The following is a 26,064-nucleotide window of genomic DNA, read 5'->3' on the forward strand; positions in this document are numbered from 1 at the left end:
CCAGAGCCGAATCGATTAGATTGTACAACACATACAAGTCGACTTAATCCTCCCTATCCAACAATATGCATGGTCTAATGAGACTCGAGTTGGTTTATGTCTTACAAGTCTCATTGAAAAGATAAGTGATGGGTAAAAAATGCAAGGACATAGGCTCGCATTTCATCAAACATAACATGTGCATAAGTTGAAATCACAAAAAGCAAGCAAATTAATTATGAAAGCATATTAGATTAAGCATGAATCAATCCCCATGTTGGTTCCCCTAATTCCCCATTAACCCTAGTTAAGGAAACTACTCACTCATTATCAAGTTTAACATGCTAACAAGGTTGTCAATCATATTAACAAAGCAAAACATGATGAATAAATAAAGATGATTAACAATAATTAAAAAGGGATTAAGAGAATTATACCTAATGATGATTCCAAAATAATAAGCAAAGAATAATAGAAGTACTTGATGAATGATTGGAAGGTTGTCAATCCTCCAAATAAACCCCAAATAATCTTCAATTACCCAAAATAATTGATGAACAATAGAGAAATTAAGGAAATGAGAATTGTATTAATGCCTAATTAAAAGTTGATTACAAGATTAAAGAGAGATTAGAAGAACATAAATTATATTAAGGATTGATGATAATCTAATTAGTACAGTGGGGTACTTATAGTGGGGATTAGATACATAAATTAGGGTTACTAAGGGCTTAAATGACGATTAAGACCCTTAAGAAAAGTTAAGGAAATGCTCCTCTCGAAGAAAGATGCGAGTCTCCTTTTTGCTAGTCTTTCAGAAATATGCGCATACCGTGTAGAACAAGGAGAAGGCGTGCTGTACTGGATGACAATCCGAGCGGCCAAGGGGTCGGGACGAGCGGATTGTGGGGGTTGGACGAGCGGACTGGAAGGTAGGACGCTCGGATTGTGGAGGTGTTAGACGAGCAGGCAGGCTGGAGGGACGCTCGGATTGTGGAGGTTGGCGGAGCGTCCCGATGCTGCGACGGGCGGATTCTAGTTCAGCAAGCTTTTTCTTCTTTTCTTCTTCCAACAATCCTTAAGGATCTTGTCGGAGATGCAAAGATCGTCTTCATCATTGCCCATTATTTAAAAAGGCCTTCTAGTCTTGTCTTCACTTTGATGCTTGGTCATTAGATTCGATCAATTTAGTTCCATTTTGCCATTAAAATGTAAGGTTTTCACTCCTCTCCTACCAAGAAAACAAAACCTAAAAGAATATGCAAAACAAAGGACTAAAGATAGTAAATGACCCAATTATGCACTAAAAAGTATAGGAACGAGGCTAATTCGGGGACTAAATATGGTCAAATATTGGTCACATCAGATGACTCGGCTCACCATACCCGTATTAATATTAATTTGCATCTCGGAATCATTTATAATAGTTGGATGAAGGTCACTATATAAATGCAATACTTGTTTACAAGTATTATTAAAACGATAGATGTTTATTATTTCCTTCATTTCCGTTTTTGTAGTTAATTATACGCAATGAATTCATCTAATACTCCTACACCAATCACCATTAATTCATGACTCCAATCATTCGATGAAAAATGCTCCGAGTATGACAATGATAAGATTAGAGAATTACGCATTGACATTAGTCAGGATGGAATTTTTTGCTTCTTTACCACCTCCATACCACCCACTCCAATATTTATGCCTACCTCTTTGGTAAGAAAATCTTGTGAAGAAATCTCAGTAAACCAAGGGCATCCTTGTTTGAAGAAAAAAAGGAGAAATATTAAATTCAGTGGGAGTTCTAGCAATAGTGTCCTTGCAACTGAAAGGAGAATTGGTATTGATAAAGGAAAGGCAAAGATGGGTGAGAAACCCAAACCAGATATTGAATTGGAAATGGATAGTGGGACTACCAAAACCAAGACCAAGAAAGGTGCCCAATCTTATGAGGAATGTCATTATTGTAATGTCATGGGCCATTGGAAGCGAAATTGCCCCAAGTATTTCGAAGATATCAAAGTTGGACTTATTACTCCAAGTGGGACTTGGAAATGTGGAAAAGCTAAACAAGAATGATATAAATCTCCAACAGGGAAATGGAGCTAGGGTAGCCGCCACTTTAAGAGGGACTTCTGTACTTGTTTTAGTTAATAGCTTTGAGTTGTAATCTACATAATTGTTATTATGTACCCACCTTGTCTAAAACATTATTTCCATTTCTATGTGAGACATGAAAGGATTTATATTTTGCCATCAAACACAATTGTTGTATTTTATTGAATGTAACTTGGCTATGAGTCAAGCCACTTCTATCAATGGTATTCATGTTTTAGACACTTCCAACTCAACTAAAGATATCTATAACATACAAAAGACTCATAACTATTAATCCAAATGATTTGTACATTTGGCTTTTTCGATTAGGTTACATAAATGAGAAACGGACTAAACGCTAGTGCCGACTAGAATTATTGGGCCATTTGATTTTCAATCATATGGAATGTGCGAAACTTGTCTCCTTCGCAATATGATTTATATGTCCTTTAGTGGTAAAGGGATATGAGCAAGTGATTTGTTGGGACTAATACATGCCGATGTATGTGTTCAAATGATCATCACCGCAAGGGGAATTTATGACTACTTTGTCACTTTTACCGATAATTTAAGTACATATGGGTATATTTACTTAATCAAATATAAAGTGAAGCATTTGAGAAATTTGAGAAATTTCTAAATGATGTAGAGAACCAATTGAACAAGTAATATGAGTCGGTTTGAGTCGTTGAACTCAATCTTGGGAATTTACAATCCAAAACGGACAAGTAATTCTAAACGGATGATCAACCAGGAGATACCTGAAATAGAGAGTCTACTTAACATATGACATGGATCAGACTGGCATATTACATGAATCAAACTGCCATGATGGAGCTGGTCTTTTATGTGCTAACATGTCAATCTAGACAAACTTCTTAATACTCCACCATATATATGTTTGTAACTCACAAAGCTATCTCATAAGAAGATAGAAGTATTTCTAAAAGATAGAGTGGGAGTAGATCGTAACAAACATATTTTATAGTTAAAGTGTTACTTTGTGAAAGTAATGAAACTATAATCTATAAAGATAGAATTGGAGTATAGTTCAGTGGGAGTTTAGCACACATGTCCTATTTGTTAAAATATTGCTTTGTGAAAGTAATGGTATTACGATCTTATCCCAAATCGACCTTGATACATACGAGCTATAGCATTACAATCCAAAAATTGTTACAGTAGATTTACTTTAAAGTGAGGGTCTCTTTAAAGGTAAATAGAGCTTTAGAGTACTCAAATGCATAAAATTGACATGAAGATGTTGATCAAGATTAATTATGTTAGGAATTGCCGCATTTCATTTTAATGAACAATGGGAAATAAAAAATTCGCTTTTCTAAAATAGGAATTTAGAGAAGGAAGTGTTTGGAACACAAAATCTTAGATAAATATCTAAGAGTCCTAACATCTTATGCGTAGCTTTCATAAATGATCCTACGATGGTCTTAAGCAAGCATTAAAGGATTATACTTTTCGTTCATGTGATAATAGTGAATGGTTTCATTCACATGATTGAAGAATCATGATTATACATGAAGTTAAGTGGGAGCTAGAATTGTTTCTCCATGTCTTATATGTTGATAATATATTACTTAATGAGAATAATGTACCAATGCTCTCTTCTGTGAAAGAGTGATTGGAGACTTGGAAAGGGATGCAAAGTATTCTAGATTTCAAATCTATGAGAGAGAATATTAGCATAGAGTTGAGAATCTTATGAGGATAAGATCTTTCGTATCTGTTTAACATCAACAAGGGTGAATGGGTTATTCATGTTGATGAAAATGGAATTGCTATGATGGAGTCATATTCGTTCACTGAACTTATTAAGTTGTTGATTACATGAAATCGTTTGCAAATGTTTCCGCCATTAGAACGATCATGTATGTCATTAATTGCACACGCGTTATGATGAATTATATGCTTGGAGCATAATAAGTCAATAACAAGATAATTCTCATGATATGGCTTGTGAAAGCCTTAAAGAACATCCTTGAGATTCTTGAGAAGAATTAAGGATTCGTTCATATGTTTGGATGATAAACTAAGTTAGGTGTTGAAGGGTTGCACAAACTTTAGTTTCCAAACTTAAAGGGATTTTTTGAAATCCTAGGATGTCTTATTGACTAAGGATTAAGAGACTAAAAAGGTGTTTTAGTTTCGCGCATTGCAAATTCTACAAAAGGATTCTAAGTATATAGTGATTAAATGGTCAACGTGGGGATTAAGGGTGAATCCCTCTACAAATGACTTTATCACAAGTTATGTGATAACAGTGGGAGCATCTTTCAAGTTAAAGAGCCTAAGTCTAGTAAGAAGACTAGACAAATACTTAGAGATAAATTCAAGTTATTAGAAATAACATTGTGTAGATACCTCATTTTTGCACCTCCCGCAAACCACCCGGTGATGATTGGGCCGCATGTTTGGTACACGAAACGATTTGTGATAGTTCGTAAGTTTATCATCAAGTGATCGCTCAAACACTTGTGTCTACCTCTTAATTGTCATCTACGTGCCGATACGGTCGTTTTGACAGTAATTAGAGTACATTTGGAGTCCGGGTCAAAAAACCGTCTTCATTTTCTAATAACCGAGTCAGAATGTTCTAGAATGTTCCGGATATTTCTATTCCATATTTTCCAATCTTTTGATCTTTGGTAAAATATCTCCCGTAATATTCACACAAAATATTAAGGAAACGAGATTAATCCGCTATTCCATAATAGAAACGCGGAAATCTTTCTTCCGCAGGAGGAAACCACTGAGGAAAGGAGGCAGCAAGTGCTGCGCCTCTTCCAAGGGACGCAGTGCCTGCTGCGCCTCTTCCTCAGTCCTTTTCTGCGTATTTTTTCGTATCTTTTCGAGATTCACTTCCAAAGTTTCTCCGAAAACCCTAGTTCCTCCGTGTGATTAGTATAAATAGAGACCTTCGGTCTCACATATTTCTCTTGCGAGTGTCCGCCCTTCTCTTCTCCCTTTGCATTCTAGACCACGTTCTTACTTTTTGGCGTCTACGTGCTTGAACTTTCGACCACGTAAGCTCGGATCTTTCTGAGTACCAGCCTCGTTTTGCATGACCGACCAATTTGACCAACTCCACATCAATCAACATTAATCAATCTTGTTCGTTTTTCTCCTAGAGGGCACTTTCGTCGTACATTCGAGTCGAGCATCACTAAACGTTAACTTAGTTCATCTCGTTTCGTCAAACATGTAAGTCTGAGGGTGTAAATCCTTCTTTTGTTTATTGTTCTTTATTGTCGTAATTAATATTGTAAGATATATGTTGAAAATATGCTTAAAACCGATTTGTAAAACCTTGTTTAAAACCCTTTTTACGGATTATCAGAAGACAACCGTCTTGAAAGGACGCAGCAACTGCTACGCCTCTTCAAAGGGACGCAGTACCTGCTGCGCCTCTTCGTGAGGCTGCCGCAGTTCCTGCTTCCTTTCTTCTTCCTTGGTCTTTTGATAATTCGATTGTTTTGTTTCGTTTTCAATTGTTCATTGTTTCATTAACATAACAATTTGAATGTGATAATTTTAACCTGTAATTCATTAATTCCTCATAATTAATTCATCTTTTAAATCCCGACTTAAATCCCTTATAATCCATATTTGCGGGTTTCGTCATTAAAATCAATTCGATTTTTAGAGATTCGATTTACCCATATTGAATCTCTGGAATTCATCTTTGATATATTTTCATCTGTTATTTACTGTCACCGTTATTAATTCATCATTAATAACCTGTTTAGTCTAATTAATTTGATTAGTTTGTTAATTTGTAAACAATTTTATAAATCTTGTAATAATTTGTTCTAATCAGTTTCATTCGTGTCTTATCGTTTTTATGACCTCATTCACATGTAAATTATATGTTAATCACTTTCATTCGAGTCAAATACCACTGATCGACCATTAAATTCATCAATGAACATTAATAAGATGCGGTTCCGGCTTCACAGCCAGAACTCAACCCAGGAATAGACGCAACGACTGCTGCGCCTATTCCAAGGGACGCAGCTATGCTGCGCCTGTTCCCGGTTGATTTCTGTCTCTGAACTCCCGTTTCTGCCTTGACCTAGTTTATTAATTACGTATTTAATTAATTATTACTCGTATTATCATCCATAATCTGTTCGTTTATTCATTTATTCTTTATTTTCTAAAACCATCCGTTTTAAATGTATTTTCGACATAAATCATTAAATCCGATGTAATTATTGTAATTTTCCTTTATTGTATTATTATCGTATTTCTCTTATTGTATTGCTTGTATGCTTTCACATGCAATTAACCTAAATTTCTACCTCGACATTAATTATATGTTAAACTACGTGTTAACCGACTTAGTTAATTCTCACATGCTAGGATTAATTTATTGGATGTTGCGTTGCATGCATATAAATCGACAACATATCGAGTATAGACAATTTCCCTAATCATTAGTAGAGGCCGCTATCGAGGCGGGCGGGATTAGGTGTTCGATCAAAAGAGCTTCCTAATACGTACCCTCACCCCTTACTCCAGATCTCTGTGAACATCCGTGTTCATTGGCATCCGCGAGAGTCATTCTAGACATAGAATGCTAAGGGTAACGAGTTCTTGGTGTTCATGTCACTACTTTGTGTCTTGACATGACACGAAGTATTCGAACGGTTTCCAATTTTCCACAATAAATTGGTGGCGACTTCACAAATACAACAAAAGAAAAGCTTGCTTCGCTTTTCGCCCGCGTCCCCAGTTTGGCGACTCCGTTGGGGATAATACACTTACGTGTAGCCAAAAGGGTGAAACTTGAACAAGGTTAGGGAATAGTTTGTACAAGACAATTGTCGGTTTTCATAACTCGGTCTTCCTAGATCGTTTCATTAGGCCTTCCTAGGCCGAACCCGACCCATTCGACCAATCGTCCCGTCTAAACGGTCCTAATTCTTATTTGGGCCTAAGGATGGATAGCGATTGACGTCATCCATACCATGGCACTCACTCTTGTTTGTATCAAGGACTTTCACTACTTGAGAAAATGGACTTGGAATCGGCCTTACTCTTGTTTGGTACGAGCCTCTTGTTGGAGTAAGTGTCCCCGACAATAATGCGATCACAATTGTTGATCATATTGATCACATATTTAAATCTCATACCAAGAATACGAAAGGGATGATACACTACATATATAGTCAACTGGTCCACACATATCGGTAATGATTGGCTGGCTAGAGTTTGACATTACCGTCGCGTATTTGGTGATCGATTGATCCCTTGAGGTCACACCTAAAGGACGATTCCCTTAATTGAAAAGGTTAATTAATTGTATGACAATACAGATTAATTAATTCCTTAAAATTGAACAAATTATTATAAGAGAGAAAAATGACATCTTATTATAATGTGATTAAATGAGATTTTATTTAGTAATTTAAGAAGTTATATTACTAAAATTAATCGGTGTTTGCGAAACACGCGAGATGAGAATGATATGTTAGTTATAAATACAAGATGTTGTGAATTATACTAACTAGTAATTAAATGACCATTTTATGAGAAAGTAATTTTAAATTACTAGTCAATTTGTTAAATATGATTTATTTAATTTATAAATGATATTTAATTTGTTAAATATGCATTTTAAATTAAAACATGACATAAGACATGTCACATGTCACATGACATACAATTGTACAATTGACAAAAATAAAATGGACTCCATATTACTACATATAAACCGAAATTAGGTGGGCATGCTTAGAAGTTTTGTCTTTTTCCATTTGTCTTATTCATTTGTCCATGACACTTGATGGTGACATGACTATGGACAAATCCTTACACTAGTTTGTCTTGTGAAGACAAAAAGCAAAATGAAAAGGGCCTAAAACTCCTCTCCACCGGTTTTTGGACATAATATTAGAGAGTTTTTCTCTTAATTTTTCCCACTCTCTCATGTTTAAGAAAAACATAAACTTCTCTCTCTTGTTCATCATAAAATCAAGTTTGATGAATCTAATTTGTATGAATCAATAACTAATAATACTAGTAGTAGTATATGAGTATTAATAATCAATTTTAAGGTAAACCACAGTACAAATATCTAGTACATATTAGTTTGTGGGTTTTCGGGATAGTCTTGGGTGCTACTAATTGGAGGGCTTCTATTTTGAAGTCATGAATGTTCATCCATTATTGGAAAGCTCAAGAACTAACAAGAAGGAGATCTTGTTGGTGCCCATATGATGACCGAAATTTAGATGGTGAGAAATCGATTTTCTTATCTTTTCTTATTTAGTTTGCATGCATAAGATCTAAGTTAATTTTATGACTAAATTAATTTGTAACATATAAGAATATGTTAAGTAATGAGATGTAGATTTCCAACAAGTGGTATCAGAGCACAAGGTTGTTTGCATGCAAATCGGTTATTGTTTTTCCGAGTTATACGATTAACATATAAAACTTATAAATTTGTGTTTATTATGACATATCACGAAATTTATTATGCATGTTAAATTTTATGGTCCTAAAATGTTTTAGGATATTTTGGTTTAATTTATGGATTTTATTGTTCATTTTATATAATAATGGCAATAAAATGTGATTTTTATGATAAAAATGTCATTTGTGGACGAAAAATAGCTCAACTTCGAATTTTCCAGTGGTTTTTGGATATGTCTTCACATATATTATTTTTAGATGATCTGGAAATTTTCAGAATTTTTGGAGTTTTTATGCTCGAAATAAGGATTTTTCATGATAAAAATAAAATTTAAATGAAAAATGGGTTAATATGAAATAAATTTCGAATCTGGTCATATAAATGTAGTATGTTGTCACATGGAATTTTACAAGATGTGTGTAAAATAATAGGCTATAATGAAGTCTTCATGCATGATTTATGAATTTTTGATGAAAAATAGCATAAATAGTGACTGAATTAGTGAATAATTGCTAAAACATACTTCATGACTAAGGAAAAACGTCACATGTTGCATTTTATTATCTTTTTCAGATCTAAAACTGAAAAGTTGATGTATATAATTTTTCTCATGTTTTTATGATTTTAATTGATAAATCCGATAAACCGCAACATAGTTTTTCCGATAAATTTCGAAATTTTTAACCTAAGTTTTTGAACATGATGAGTGTTATGGTATTTTTCCAGAATTTTCATGAGTTTTAAATTTCAAATTTCAAATTTATTTGAAATTTTTGTGATTTATTTGAAGTTTGTAGCATTTTATTGTAATTTTGAGTCCATTAATGAACAATTTTAAGATATATAAGTTAATTATAGTCAAATGGTTAGTGGAGACTAATTTTGAGTCCTAAGTTGGTTAGGGTAATTAACTTGTGCATAAATATGAATTTATGTAATTATTGTGATTATAAAATGTTAAATCACGCAAATCCATAAAAACCGTTTAATATACGATATTGGCTCCTTAAAGGCGATTTAGCATAAAATTGGGCATGTTCATACATATTATAATGCTGCATTTTATTTATGATTGTCATAATTTTATTTTATGTAATTTTGAATTATGTAATTTTTACTTAGTATGACCTTAGTTTTAATTGGTATTACCCGAAATGTATGAGAATATCGATTCGGTTGTAATTTATTGTGATCTCGTATCACCGTTTTATAATTTAATAGATTTATTTTATTTTAATTACAAATGTATAATAGGAAATTATGTAATTTGGTATGTAATTTAATTATTTCGGAGTTCCTTGAAGACGGTGTCACTCAAGAAGGCGATACATAAAGACGGTGTTACCTCGAGATGCGTGCTAAAACCGAAGTTCAAGGGACCAATGGAGTTGGTTTTCGAATATGTAATAGTTAATTAGATTTTCTATTTAAGGAAGGCCATACTAGGATTTATTTTTTATTTTTTATGCTTTGCATTTTATTTATATGTCGCATGCATCGCTAAATCGCCATAACTAAAACATGCATTGTCATTTTGAACGAGTTTATCGACCGTGTCAATTAGAATTATCGTAGTTCACCGCTTTAGTTCACTTAAAACGTGATGGATAATAAATTGACATGACCTCTCGCTGAAATAATCAATTGAGACATAGCCTTACCAAAAAGTAGAAACGTTGAAAACCTATTTCGTGAGGGAGTGCACTCGGCCACACCGGGGTAAAAACCTTGTTACGTAGGGGAAGTGGGTGATAAATGTCTATCCACCGAATTTATGTTAATGAAGGGTATTTCAGCACACCGTGCCCTAAGTTGATATGAGTTTGGATCATGGACACATTTATTCAAAATTTGGGTTGAACTCAACGAAATTATTCACGACGTATTTCCGGATGTGTTTCGGGCTAGAGATAAATATTAATGTAATTTTATCGACCAAGAGTTCTAAAAGTAGAATCGATTAAAGAGTTAATCCACCGAGTTATATTAATAAAGGGTATTTCGGCACACCGTGCCCCAAGTTAATATGAATTTGGATCTTGGAATCATTTATCATAGTTGGGTAGAGGTCACTATGTAAATGCTTTACTTGTTATTTACAAGTATTATTATAACGATGAATGTTTTGTTTTCATTATTTCGTTATCATATTGTTCTATTTCTTCACCACAATTCATATACGATATCATTTCGTTTTTGATTCAAATCTCCATTAAAACATCGTAACTAAAGACAAATATGAATTTGCTTCTAAAACCTCAAATGAACCATTGCTAAGGATCTCTTGTAAAGAGTATAGATTAAAGTTATTCATTATCAAACAGGTTTTTGATTCTTGACTAACACATCTACTTACAATGGATTGTTTTTCATATATTTAATTAAATTAAGTACCTTAAAGCAATAAATTGTTTTGGTAATTAGATTTGTCAGAAATCGTAATAGACCAAAATACCGCAACCACTTCAATGAAAGTTTTAAGACTAAATAAACGAATGAGGAGTAGTCTTCATGAATATAATTTTGCTTCTCAAAGCAAAGACTCATTGAAATAAGTGGGAGCATTCTCTTAAACCGTTAAGAAAGGAATGAGGTTCAAAGAAGTAAAATTAGAATGGAATTGATACAAGGTAATGTTAAAAGTAAAGTTATTGAGAATAACGATACTAAACCTATCAATCCCGACCGATAAAGTTTCCACTGTCTTAAATGTTGGACACTAGAAAGGAAACTACCCCAAATTATTGAAGAATCAACAAGTTAGTTATGGGACATCTAATGGGACCTTCTTCTTTAAATGTTTATTTGATTAAACATAAATTTTGCTTACTACTTCGTCAATATTAGAAACCAGTGGAGGTTTTCATCATTGTATTCGACACATAAGATGATCAGAATATGACGACTAGCAACAATAATGTCGAGAGATAGAGTAATTGTGTACTCAATCTAGTTTTTGGATTTAAAGTTGTACTTAATTGTGACTATTAAGTGCATAAACTCTAAATAAGAATATAAACTTGTTAAGATACAAAAGAGGTTTCACTTTTGTGACCCTATACACCATAATTTGATGTATGGCTAGCCCATTATCGGCTATATCAAGGTGATTATATTCTAAACCAAACTAGAATGATATATCATGAAGATGATGCAAGACTCAAATTGGTAACCTAAGATTAAACCTTAGATTTTGGAATGATGAACGCAAAGAGTTATCGAGTACTCTTGAAACCATTAGATCTTATGGTATATGCGTATCTTGTATTCAAAGCAAGATGTCTCGTGCCTTTTGGTTGAAAAGGAGATCGAGGTTGTAAATCATTGATCCAAAATAGGTTGACCATTCTCTTTTACCAACGATTTAAGTTGACGCTAAAATGTTCACTTAATAAGGTAAATAGAGAAATCTTTGAAGAAGTTCAAAGTGTTCAAAGAATCACGATTTAGTCGTGATGGGATTATCAAAGTGAAGACTTTGATATAAGCCAAAGGAAATGTGATATAGTATCACAAGTTAATATCTCTTAGCACGCATTATGGGATGATGTGTGGTTGGATAAGAAATCAAACGCTATTCGATATGGTTTGGACTTCAATCAAGTTACTTTGAATTACTTGATTCTTTTGGGGATTTTATCATTTTGTCTAAGTTGTTTTTCCACTAAATCTAAACGAATCATATGAGATATGAAATGGTAGGGTACCATGTTTGTAAGTTTTCAAAAGAAACAAATGCTCATTTTTCCCTTTCAATTATCTCGAGTACGACGGGTTTGCGGCTCGTGAAGCTGTCTTTCTAAAAAACAAGTTTATTTCTAGAAGACAGAGTGGGAGAAATTATTCAAGAGCCACAAAGAATGCCACAAATAATGTTATGTCGCAAGAAACTGGTCTTTCTTGGCTACATGAGACGTTTTGTGTAAGATGTTGTTCTTTAAAACCTAGGAGGTTAAACTCGTCACTTGTTGAAAATGATGAATTCATGCTACTTTTAAAAAAGTAAAGAGCTTATAAACTTACAAAAGAAATCGTTTGATTCAAGTTGATTACTTCTAGAAAGTAATGAACATATGACATACATGAAAGTGTTTAAAGTCACAACTCAATACAAGGCTTAGAGCCATAAAAATCTGAAATAAAAGGCTTACTTAGTGACAAAGGGTTTTGCACTAATAAAGAGAAATTTCAAAGCTTGATTGGTAGCAAAGGGTTTTGCACTAGTTGAAATGCTTAAGTCTATTTGGATCTTCTTAGGGATTGTGTTTCGTTATGAAATACATAGCGAGTGAATCTAAAACCCACTTCTTCAATTAGAAGGAATCTATTCAATACATGTCATGAGTTTTATAGATTCTTACAATCCTAAGATATTGTGAAACTTAAGAGAGGGTCTTAAGTAGGAAATCAATGAGTTGTCATGTTATAAAAATTTTCTCGATAAGTCGAGAAGTTGTGTTTATACATGGAGTTTAGTGGGAGTTACGGAAATTTTAGTAGTCTTATATGTGGACGACATATTGATCATTGCGAATGATTTAAGACTTTTGGAGTATTATAATACATCTTTAATATCCGGATTTATGGAGATAAATCTACATGATATTAGCGTCAAATAAGAAGTCTTATGTTTATAAGATTCATGACTAGTTCAATCAAGTTGAACATATTTGATTGATTTCATTCTGCTTCCGCTGCCGAATCAATTAAATAGGAAATGATGTATAACACTTCATATACTTTGAGTATGATGAAATGTTTAAAAATCAAAATTTAAGTAGCCATATTAATTACCCTTAAGTGCTTGCAAAAGCATTAAGGATATAATGCAAAGTGTTTTTGATGCAATTTTGTGTAAGGGTGTTACACAAGAGACAATTGATAATTGAGATTGCGCATGGTTTCCGATAAAACCATAATCAAAACACATTAGGATGGTTAAGATACCATTGTGGCTATGTTATTTAAGAAATAGATTTTGCAGAATCGTTCTAGGCAATAAAGAACAATGAGAGATATTTATAACAGAAATTGAGTACACTTGCAATCATGGGATGTGCAAGAAGGATGAGTCCCGAACACTGTGAAAACAGTGGGAGCTATTCTTAGGCTAGAGGGCCTATGTCTTGATTGGATCTCGACACATACTCAGAAAGTTTTGTGATGCAAATGTATACATTACAAAGGAAAACGAGTATGTAGTAAGGTTCAGTAAGGTACAAGAAGTTGATAAAACCTACTAACCAAAGCCTACTCATAGGCTAAACATGATTAGTCATGTCATTTCAATTGAATTGAAATGAACAACTACATACAAGATCAAATTAGATTATAGAACATGAAATAGTAATCAGGCATTGACTATTCATATGTGATAATCGCATTTGTCGTTCGAGTTTTTACTTTAAAAACTCCTTTTATACTTTGTTACATCCAAATGGGTTGTAGAGACAACAATGAACCCCGTTAAAGTGAACACGGATTAGCATTGTATTTGCCCATAGTCACTTGTATGAGGTGACGTCTCGAAGTGACTAGAGTGTCATGCGATTGATGGCAAGTTCAAGTGCCATAGAGTCATGTGAGATGACTAGTCAATCACATAGGCAGACTGTTAGGAACACTTTGTCGGGCAGTGACCGCTTATAGAGTTCTGGTAAATTTATATAGCCTGGTCGTGGCGAGAGCTACTATAGTATTCTAATGAGTCGATTCTTTTGACTAAAGACTGTTCGCCTAAGATGGCACAGTTTCAGATTAACTTTGATTTGTGTTACTACGACCTTCGTAAATGGGGTCAAATGGGCATATTTTGGGTTATGATGGCTGTGGCTAGTCGAAGGAAATAAGTGCGATGGGAATTGTCCACCCCTTTGTCAGGGTTAAAACAATATCTCAGGGCCACTCGAGGAGTAATGAACTGGAAATGCGTCCCACGCTCGGATGGTATCTATGGTAGATAACTCCGGTCAATCAGTTATTCTCCAGATCGAGGAAACCACTCTCGATATGATCACTTGCAAGTACGACCCGAAAGACACCTTGCATTGAGTGGGAGATAGTAATAGGACAAGAGAATTGGTGACGCACACTTGTCGAGGACAAGTGGGAGATTGTTGGAGTGAGTGTCCCCGACAATAATGCGATCACAATTGTTGATCATATTGACACATATTTAAATCTCATACCAAGAATACGAAAGGGATGATACACTACATATACAGTCAACTGGTCCACACATATCGGTAATGATTGGCTGGCTAGAGTTTGACATTACTATCGTGCGACGGTGGTGATCAGTTGATCCCTTGAGGTCACACCTAAAGGACGATTCCCTTAATTGAAATGGTTAATTAATTGTATGACGATACAGATTAATTAATTCCTTAAAATTGAACAAATTTTTATAAGAGAGAAAAATGACATCTTATTATAATGTGATTAAATGAGATATTATTTAGTAATTTAAGAAGTTATATTACTAAAATTAATCGGTGTTTGCGAAACACGCGAGATGAGAATGATAAGTTAGTTATAATTACAAGATGTTGTGAATTATACTAACTAGTAATTAAATGACCATTTTATGAGAAAGTAATTTTAAATTACTAGTCAATTTGTTAAATATGATTTATTTAATTTGTTAAATATGCATTTTAAATTAAAACATGACATAAGACATGTCACATGTCACATGACATACAATTGTACAATTGACAAAAATAAAATGGACTCTATATTACTACATATAAACCGAAATTAGGTGGGCATGCTTAGAAGTTTTGTCTTTTTCCATTTGTCTTATTCATTTGTCCATGACACTTGATGGTCACATGACTTTGGACAAAGCCTTACACTAGTTTGTCTTGTGAAGACAAAAAGCAAAATGAAAAGGGCCTAAAACTCCTCCCCACCGGTTTTTGGACATAATATTAGAGAGTTTTTCTCTTTATTTTTCCCACTCTCTCATGTTTAAGAAAAACATAAACTTCTCTCTCTTGTTCATCATAAAATCAAGTTTGATGAATCTAATTTGTATGAATCAATAACTAATCATACTAGTAGTAGTATATGAGTATTAATAATCAATTTTAAGGTAAACCACATTACAAATATCTAGTACATATTAGTTTATTTGTGGGTTTTCGGGATAGTCTTGGCTGCTACTAATTGGAGGGCTTCTATTTTGAAGTCATGAATGTTCATCCATTATTGGAAAGCTCAAGAACTAACAAGAAGGAGATCTTGTTGGTGCCCATATGATGACTGAAATTTAGATGGTGAGAAATCGATTTTCTTATCTTTTCTTATTTAGTTTGCATGCATAAGATCTAAGTTAATTTTATGACTAAATTAATTTGTAACATATAAGAATATGTTAAGTAATGAGATGTAGATTTCCAACACCTCTCCACAGACCTCGGGTTTGAATGTTCGGTATGGCAACCCACCCTTTAAAACCAAAACCCTGCTATATGCACTCAACCCAAGTTGCCAACCAACTTCAACATGACGGATATCCCTAAATTAAAGGGGCATGAAAACCCTCTGAACCATATCCGTGCTTTCAAGGATTACATGTCTATCAAAGGCATTAAACCCGAGATGTTCTTAAGGATCTTTCCTTCATCTCTTGACACCATCCCAAAACAATGGTTCTATTCTCTAGAGCACAAGAAAATCGCTACCTGGGACAATGCCGCAATTGAGTTTGCCAAGCAATATGCGGATAATGCTGAAATCCAAGTCAACATGCGCACTTTAGAGGTTCTTACCCAAAATGACAAAGAAGGTTTCACCGACTTCCTAAGTAGGTGGAGGAAGACTAGTACTCAACTTGTTGAACGTCCAGATGAAGCTACCCTCGTGGAGAAATTCGTGGACAACCTAAAGCCCATCATTGCAAGTCATTTGAGGTACCGAAATATTAAGACCTTCAAATACTTAACCGTACTAGGAACAAGGATCGAAGATGACATCCGTAAAGGGCTCTTGTCCAAAAGGGTAGGTCGCGGATATCAAGGCTCAACAAGTCGTTCTTACGGCTCTACTAGCAAAACTGATGAAGTTAACCTTCTCAAGCCATCTAAGAAGAGTACCCCACCAATAAAATTCACAAATCTTGGGGACACATATTACAATGCTCTAAAAAGGTTGATGAAACCGGGTAAACTTCAACCCATAGGCCCTACACCTGAACCAGAAAAGAAATCCAAGTTCTGGGATGAGAATTCGTACTGCGAATACCATAGAGGTAAGGGACATGATACAGAGAAATGCTACAAACTAAAAAATGTACTTCAAGACATGATTGAAGACGGTCGCCTACCAATACCGCCTAGAGGTAAGCCTAACAACACTCAGAATCCTCTTGGAATTCTAGTGATTACAAGTGGAGAAACTACTATAGATTGTTCACATCTCATTTCCCCAGTCGAAGATGAAATTCATGCAATAGAGAATGAAGGGAACTACTCTACCATCTTCCCAACCATCACCGATTTCATTGCATGGGCAAAAAGTGTGAATAGGCAAGTCATAGAACTAGAGAGTGTAGTGGCAACCCTACGTGATCCCAACGCAACACCTAAAGAACGTGCACCACTAATCTTCTCTCAAAACGCTACGATGCAAGAAGAAGTAGCCATGGTTGATGAACTAGTCGACCAAATTATCCAATTGGAGGCCGAAATCATAAGAATGAGGGAACTTGCTACTGTCAATGGAATATGGGCCGATGATGATGAAGATGAGTAACTCACTGAACACTACCTAGTCAAAATCAGTGAGCAAATAGTCCAAAATTGTGAAGATCAAGATGTAGACCACCTTACTCGTTCAGGGCGCCCATACCAAAACACTTCTCAAAATGGTCCCATAGCGAATGGTCCAACCAATGTGGTCACACCAAATGATAATGAAGATGACTCTACCGACCATTTGCTAAAGCAACTACAGAAGACAAAGGCTGATCTTTCAGTCTGGTAACTAGTGGCAAGCTCATTCCCACATCACCAAGCTTTACTGCAAGCCTTGGCCAAACTAAATGTGGCACATAATTCCACACCCGATGACGTAGTCAACTTGGTCTTCCAAGAATCACCAAAGCTAAGTAATCCTATTACTTTCTCGGATGAAGATTTGCCACCCTTTGGTGCTAGTCATAACTTGGCTCTTTATATCACTGTCATTTGCCTAAAGAAGAATGTGCCAATGACTTTGGTAGATGATGGCTCCGCAGTCAATGTCATACCCTTGAACACGGCATACAAATTAGGCATGAAAGAGTCGGATTGGACCCCTACCAACCAAGGTGTTCGCGCATATGATGGTACATGACGAAAGGTAGTAGGACTTGTTAACCTAACCATAGCCACATGGCCGATTGAACGAAAGGTTAACTTCCAAATAGTGGACATTGAAGCATCCTTCAACATACTTCTGGGAAGACCTTGGATTCACGCTTCCAAAGCGGTAACATCCACCCTTCACCAGAAGATCAAGATCCCACTAGAGGGTAAAGTGGTGACAATCGCCTCGTTACCCATCAAGGCAGTAATAGAAAAGAGATCAAGTAACCAAGTACTCGCAGATCCAGTGCAAGAACTTGGGGGCTTCCATAGCATATACGTCATAGAAAGTGAGTTGGCACCCTTATACTTCAATCCCTACCCTAATTTAGTGGTCAACCACATGCTCAAATCCCAGGGATACTTCCCAGGAATGCCTTTGAATCCTATCCGAAGGAACACCTTTGCACCCTACAAAGAAGGCAACTCACAAAGAATACCACTTGGACTAGGATACAAACCCACTAAAGAGGAAGTTCTCGAGATGCTTGCTCAAGTTCAAAACCGTAAGAACGAGGGAATCCAAATGCGACCCTACCTCCCTAACCTAAATGGATACTTCGTTAGGGAAGGAAGTCAAGATATCTTTCACGGATTTCCCGAACCTTGGCACTATCTCGAAAGGAAGCTAGCCGGAATCGAGATCTTTCACGATTGCTACTTCATTCCTCCAGAAACGGTTTCTACCGTCAAAACTCGTCAAGCACCTTGCTTAGACGAACAAGTTGTTAGTCTACTATTTGGAGAAGATCGATTTGTTAGAGCCACGCAGGATGAGATCATTACCATGATACTTCAAGACGATCACTTCAACCCTACCGCGTTAATCACAGAAACTAACACCAATCAGCAGAAAGGATAAAGAAAGTCGATCAAGTGGACAAACAATCAAGGAAGACTCTTCAAGCTCACCACTGGAGAAGAAGAGATGTTCAAAGGAGAACCAGAAGACGATGAATTCGAGTCAGAGTCAGAGTCGGAGTCAGAGTCAGAGTCTAGAGAGGTTCCTAGTGAGTCTCCTCCTGTCGTCATTCCCACTCCCCTCGTTTCTCCTACCTTAGCATCAAGTAGTAATAGTAGTTCGGGAAATGTCCTAACGGATGTCCCTTTACCGCCACTGGCTACAGATCAGATGGCTTCTTTGTTTCAACTTTTCTCAAACTTTAATATGAATAAATTAGGTTCTGCTTACTCTTCGTGTTATCTTGAATGCAATTCTGTTTACGATGATACTGAGGATGACCCAGACCCAGACTCGATCGAGATACCTCCCTACATAGCCAAAGAAACACTACAAGAGAGGGAAGGGAGCAGTAATAGAAAACACTGAACCCATCAACGTAGGAACCGAACTAGAACCCCAAGAACTTAGGATAGGGACGACCTTGAGCTCTACCGAAAGGGCCAGTTTCACTGACCTTCTACACGAGTTCAAAGACGTTTTTGCTTGGTCCTACAAAGACATGATAGGGATCGACAGGGACATCGCAGAGCATAGAATCCCAATCAAACCGGGTTTCAAACCCGTGAAACAGAAACTTCGTCGAATGAGGATAGAATGGGATCTCAAGATCAAAGAAGAAGTCGATAAACAGTTAAAAGCCGGGTTCATCAAAGTTTCCGAGTACTCAGACAGGGTAGCTAACATAGTACCCGTACCCAAAAAGGATGGGAGAATCCGTGTGTGTGTTGACTTTAGAGACTTAAACAAAGCGAGTCCTAAGGATGACTTTCCTCTACTACATATCGACATATTGGTGGACAATACAGCAGATCACGCGTTACTATCCTTCATGGATGGATATGCAGGATATAACCAGACCAAGATGGCCATAGAAGATATGCATAAGACCGACTTCGTCACTCAATGGGGAACCTATTGCTACACGATTATGCCATTTCGCCTAATCAATGTCGGAGCTACATACCAACGCACCGCGACTACGCTCTTACATGACATGATGCATAAAGAAGTTGAGGCATACGTAGATGACATGATTGTCAAGTCCAAGGACAGAGAGGGGCACATTGCGAACCTTCGCAAATTCTTCTCAAGGCTGCGGAAGTAGAACATGAGGCTCAATCCTCATAAATGTGAATTCGGGGTCACATCCGGCAAGCTCCTGGGATACGTTGTTAGCCAACGAGGAATAGAAATAGACCCTTCTAAGATCAAAGCTCTAATCGAAATGCCGCAACCTCAAACGGAGAAAGAAGTTAGAGGATTCCTAGGCAAGGTGCAATACATAAGTCGATTCATATCGAAACTCACCATGATCTGCAAACCTATCTTCAAGAAGTTAAAGAAAACAGATCACACCATGTGGGATGACGACTGTCAGAAGGCTTTCGATCGAATCAAGGAAATACTATCCAAACCACCAGTGCTCATGCCACCTCAACGAGATCAACCTCTTGGTTTATAACTCACGGTAACTGAAACGGCCATGGGCGCCATGCTAGCGCAAACCGTAGGAAAAGAAGAAAGAGCTATCTACTACCTTATAAAGAAGTTCTTGGAGTATGAGTGCAAATAAACACCACTCGAGAAGACATGTCTCGCTCTTGTGTGGGCAACGAAGAAGCTACGCCATTACATGCTTAGCTACTCCGTCAAAATATACTCCAAAATGGATCCTGTCAAATACCTCTTCAAAAAACCCGTTCTCAATGGACGCTTAGCAAGATGGACTTTGATGCTCTCAGAGTTTGATCTCAAGTATTGATGTGACCATAATTAGAGAATATTTAGTCCCCGAATTAGCCTTGTTCCCATGCTTTTTAGTGCATATTTGGGTAATTTATTGTCTTTAGTTCTTTGTTTTGCATATTCTTTGAGGTTTTGTGTCCTTGGTAGGAAAGGAGTGCAAACCTTGCATTTTCATGTCAAAACGAGACTAAATTGATTAAATTCAATGACCAAGCATCAAGGAGAGACAAGCTTAGAAGGCCTTTGTACATACTATAGTAGATGGGCAATGATGAGAAAAGATCCTTGCATCCCCGAGGAAATCCTCAAGGATTTTATGAAGCAAAAGGAAGAAAAGAAGAAGGAACGAGACTGCCTAACAATCCGTGCATCTTCCCCTGAAGACGCCCGTCCCTCACCCACAATCCGAGCGTCTTCCTCCACAAGATAACCAGGCAGAATCTCCAGAAGACGCCCGTCTTCACCCCCGGGACGCCTGTCCAGAAGCTGCCAAATCCGCCCGTCCCGTGCTAAAGACGCCCGGATTCCCAGACAGTCCCATTTCGTCTTCTACAAGTTTCAAGGAAGGATGCACATCTTTTTCTAGAGACCGGAGTCTCCCTAGATTCGACTTGTAGGTGCTGTACAATCTAATCGATTCGGCTCCGGGACCCAAACTTTCCTAGGATTGTAAGATATAAACCAACTCGATCCATCACAACAATAATTGCTTGCTTATAACTTGAGAATATGTTTGTATGATCAATTCCCATGAATCCCCTATGACCCCATGACACCCTAGTGCCTTTTATCAATTGTTTACATCCCTTTTAATCCATCTTGCTTGTTTGCTTTCATTGTTATTTAGTTTAGTGATCTTCTACTTCAAACCCCAATTGTGACACCCTTAGACACCACTAGTTGCAATAGAAATCTCATCTCAATTCCCGTCCCTTGGGATCCGACCTTTGCTTGCCTCTTTACTAATTGTAGAGTTGTTGGTGAAGTTATAAATTGTGTTTTGGTCTAGGTGCTCCTAACGACAAGTACTGCAAACTAAACCCCACGAGGGAGCACGATCAAAAATGGCGCCGTTGCCGGGGACGGTGTTAACTTGATTTAGATTTTCCTACATTGTTATTAGTTGTGTCTTTGTTTTACTTGGCGAAGTAAAACTCCTCAAGGTTTGTTCTAAATGTTTTCGAGTTGTTTGATATTTTGCATGTCTAGAAGGTCACAAGGTGACTTGTTACCCTTTGATCACGAAATTGAAAGAACTTTGACAACCAATAGAAGACTTGCTAGGAGAACTTTGAGAGGTATTGGTGAGGTTGTAGATATTCAACCAAATACTATTGAGTTCATCAACCCTTTTGCAAGAGAAGGTGAGGAGAACCCAACACAAAATCCAGCACAAAATCAACCCACAATGCCTATGTTTTCATCACATTCCGTCCCTACCGAGGAGAACCTACCCAATGGTACTCCCACACCACAACATCTAACCGGAAATTTTATTGCCAAATCCGCATTTATCCAATTAGTCGAAAGAAGCCAATTTGGGGGGATGCCATGTGAAGACCCTCATTCTGATATGGAGACTTTTTGTGACTATTGTGATGCGATCTCTCAAACCGGTGTAACTCAAGACCAGATTCGATGGGTCTTATTTCCTTTTTCTCTAATTGGCACCTCAAAACAATGGTTGAAAGGCCTTGATAAGGCTACTCTCGGAATTGATTCTTGGAAAAAGTTGGCTCTAGATTTCTACAAAAAGTTCTATCCACCGGAAAAGACTAACATGCTAAGAGCTCAAATTACGGGCTTTAAGCAAAGGGATGAAGAATCTTTGTATGATGTTTGGGAGCGATTCAAGGGAATTTGTCGCTCATGAACTTAGCGAGTGGTTCTTGGTACAACAATTTTGGAACGGTCTTTATGAAGATTCAAGGAACATTCTCAACATGGGATCAAATGGAATGTTCACCGAAGTTGATGACAATCAAACTTGGAACAAAATTGAGGAAATGGCGGTCCATAACTCACAATATAGTAGACCTCGCAAGGCTACTAGAGGAGGAAAGCATGAAGTGGACTCCATTACTCAATTGGGTGCTCAACTTAGTGCTCATATTGATACCATCAATTTGAAGTTTGAAAAAGCTATGGCTAGACTTGAAGAAGCCTCAAAATCACCAAAGCATCATGTTAATGCCATGACGGCATCTCCATCAATCCCAAGTGGGATATGTGAGAATTGTGGAACTTTGGGACATGACCAAAGTGAATGTAGGGGAACAAATGAACAAGTGAATGCTTTCCAAGCATACAAGAGTGACACCCCTTATTCAAACTATTACAATGAAAACACCAAATTCCATCCAAATCTCTCATACAAAAGCCAAAATTTTCAAAACCCTCAACCAACATAAACCCCACCTCCCATGAGAAACCAAAATCAAAGACCCTTTTACAACCAAAACCAAGGTTACCAAAATCAAACTCCATACAATTAACAAAATGACCAAGTCTTTGATGTTCAAAAAGCGGTCCTCCAAATGCAAAAGAATCAACAAGAGTTTTTCACTCAAATGCAAAAAGATAGTCAAACAAAGGAAATCACCATCAACAACATCCTAGCTCACACCAAAATGTTGGAAACCAAATTGACTCAACTAGCATCTTCAAGCTCACAAAGACAAAAGGGGCAATTACCACCTCAAAGTAATCCCCCAAGACATGAAACGGTCAGTGCCATTCACTTGAGGAGTGGTACAAGGTATGAAGCACCGAAGAAGCAAGTTAAGGATGAAGTTGTGGAAGCTAGTGACAAAGAAGAAATTGTGCAAAACTCCAAGGATGGAGAACCATCAAAAGAAAAAATTTCAAAGAAAAATGAAGACAAGGTCAAGGAGAAGGAGCCCATTGTGATTAGACTTCCTTTTCCAAGTCGTCAAGCCAAGCCCAAATTTGATGACCAACTTGGAAAATTTATGGAAATTGTGAAGAATTTCGAAGTCTCGATTCCTTTCACGGAATTAATCAATCACGTGCCGGCCTATGCAAAATACATGAAAGACATCCTCACAAAGAAGAAGTCGATCCGGAAGCTTGAGACTATTGCCTTCACTAAGGTGAGTAGTGCAATACTTCAAGGGAGTTCACCTCCAAAACTCAAAGATCCGGGAAGCTTCTCAATACCATGTACCATTGGCGACACCATGATCAACAAAGCCTTATGTGATCTAGGGGCTAGTGTGAGTGTTATGCCGTACTCGGTGAGTAAAAGGTTAGGAATGGGAGAGCTTAAATGCACCAATATCACACTCCAAATGGCCGATAGATCGACAAAGACACCATTAGGGATATGGGAAGATGTTCCCGTAAGAGTTGGGAAATTTTTCATCCCGGTGTACTTTGTCATTGTTGACATGGAAGAAGACTCCAACATTCCAATCATTATAGGAAGACCTTTCTTACACACCGCGGGTGCGGTGATTGATGTGAAGCATGGAGAGCTCGCTCTAGAAGTGGGAGATGAGAGCATAAGTTTCAATCTTGACAAGACCATGAGAGCTCCCCGTTTGCATGAACCATGTTTTATGGTTGATCATTATAGCCGGAAGGATGATAGGAAGAAGTCAGAATTCCAATGGAAGAAGAAAATTGAAGATGCTCCATTCAAAGATCAAGTGAATTGTAACAAAGAGAGCTTGAAAAGCTCACCAAAGTCGAGCAATGAAGAGGATGGCCTCATTAGCCAAGACAAGAAAGTGGGAGAGTTGTCGCTATCAACTCAAGAGATCTTTAGTGATCAAGTAGATGAAGTTTGTGGTCTTTGGGACGATGAGTTTGAAGGGATTTTCAATCCCTATATTGGTAATGCTATCGATCAAGACCGACAACAAGGGCAAAGGTCTATTGAAGATCTTTATCACGATAATGAACAAGCTTTTGACTACTTTTTCAAGGTGTTGAGCAACATCAACAACACCTTGGACATGCCCCCATGACATCTCACTAAGGATGAGAGTTTGGTGGAGTCCTCCCTAAACCACCATTTGTAAATATTTCTAACTCCCTAACTCGCATTTTAATTCTTACATTGCATTTTTGTCATTTTTGGATTTTTATGCCTTGATCAAGATAATTATCATTTTTGAGAGAACTGAGGGAGGGACTAATGATTCAATTGATGTGTAGTGCTTTAGCTTAGTGTGGGGATAGCAATTGCCTAGGCTATTCATGCCTTAGTAGTGGCCCTACAATGAAGAACACGGGATTTGAAGAATGAAAAATGACAAGGGATATGCAAGTGCACGGATGGAACTGAATCCGAGTAAAACAGGGAGAATCCGAGCGTCTTCATGGGAATCCGCTCGTCTTCAGAAAAGACGCCCGTCTTTGCCTGAATCCGCCCGTCCATTATTAACTGAGAATTTGAAATTTTGGGACTGTCGAAGAATCCGAGCGTCCTGGTAGAGAAGACGCTCGTCTTCATAAATCCGCCTGTCTTTTTGGCTGTGGAAAACAAGACAAACTCACTGTCTGAGAATCCGCCCGTCTTCAGCAGAAGACGCCCGTCCTGCAGTAGATAAATCCGAGCGTCTTTGCTGAAAGACGCCCGTCTTTAGGCGAGAATCCTGAACCAAAAAAGGCAGAATCCGAGCGTCTCGAAGGAAAGACGCCCGTCTTCCCCTGCAGTTTTTGAAATTTTCGGGTATTTTAAATACCCCATCCCACATTCATTTCTTCATTCATTCATTCAAAACACTACCCATAAACCCCAAAACTCAAAACTCAAAACCCTCATCCTCTCCATCACCAAAACAAGATTTCCTCAACCAAATTCAACAAAATCAAATCCAAACTTCCTTTTAACAAATATTAATCACTCATCTTCCAACATAAATCAACCCAAGCACCAAAATCTTCAACCTTTGAGTCGATTTTTGAAATTATAAAGGCAAAGCCTTTCATCTTAAAATCGATTTGGGTATACTTGGAAATTGAAGATTTTCACTCTTTTCTTGGTATAATCATCAATGGCAAGGACAAAAGGAGCAACAAAGGCACCTAAGGCAAAGGCACTCTCAACAAGACAAAAATGTCTTCAAGCAAAGAAAGCCTCATTGGCTATGGTGGTAGCTAGTTCAAACTTGGAAGTTCAACAACAACAACCTCCCTTGGAAGCAACATCATCAACAACTCCGGAAATTGCTCAATTATCAAACTATCCGGAGGTAATTTTCATTTCTAACTCCCATAGGGATACATTTCCCAAGTATGCTAGAAAATCCTTTCTATCCACCAAATTCATATGTGAAGATGCCTTGAACAAATTGGGTGTCCTTTAACAAACAAAAGCCTTCTTTGAAGCCATGGGGTTGGGAAAATTGTTTGCTACAAGAGAATTGACATACCCCTCCCTTACCTTAGAATTCTTGAGTTCTTTGAAAGTTACTAAGGTAGAGACTAGAGAAAACATCGAGTTCCGCCTTACTAAT

The sequence above is a fragment of the Silene latifolia genome, chromosome X, assembly GCF_048544455.1.
Source record: "Silene latifolia isolate original U9 population chromosome X, ASM4854445v1, whole genome shotgun sequence".
Taxonomy (NCBI): Eukaryota; Viridiplantae; Streptophyta; class Magnoliopsida; order Caryophyllales; family Caryophyllaceae; genus Silene; species Silene latifolia.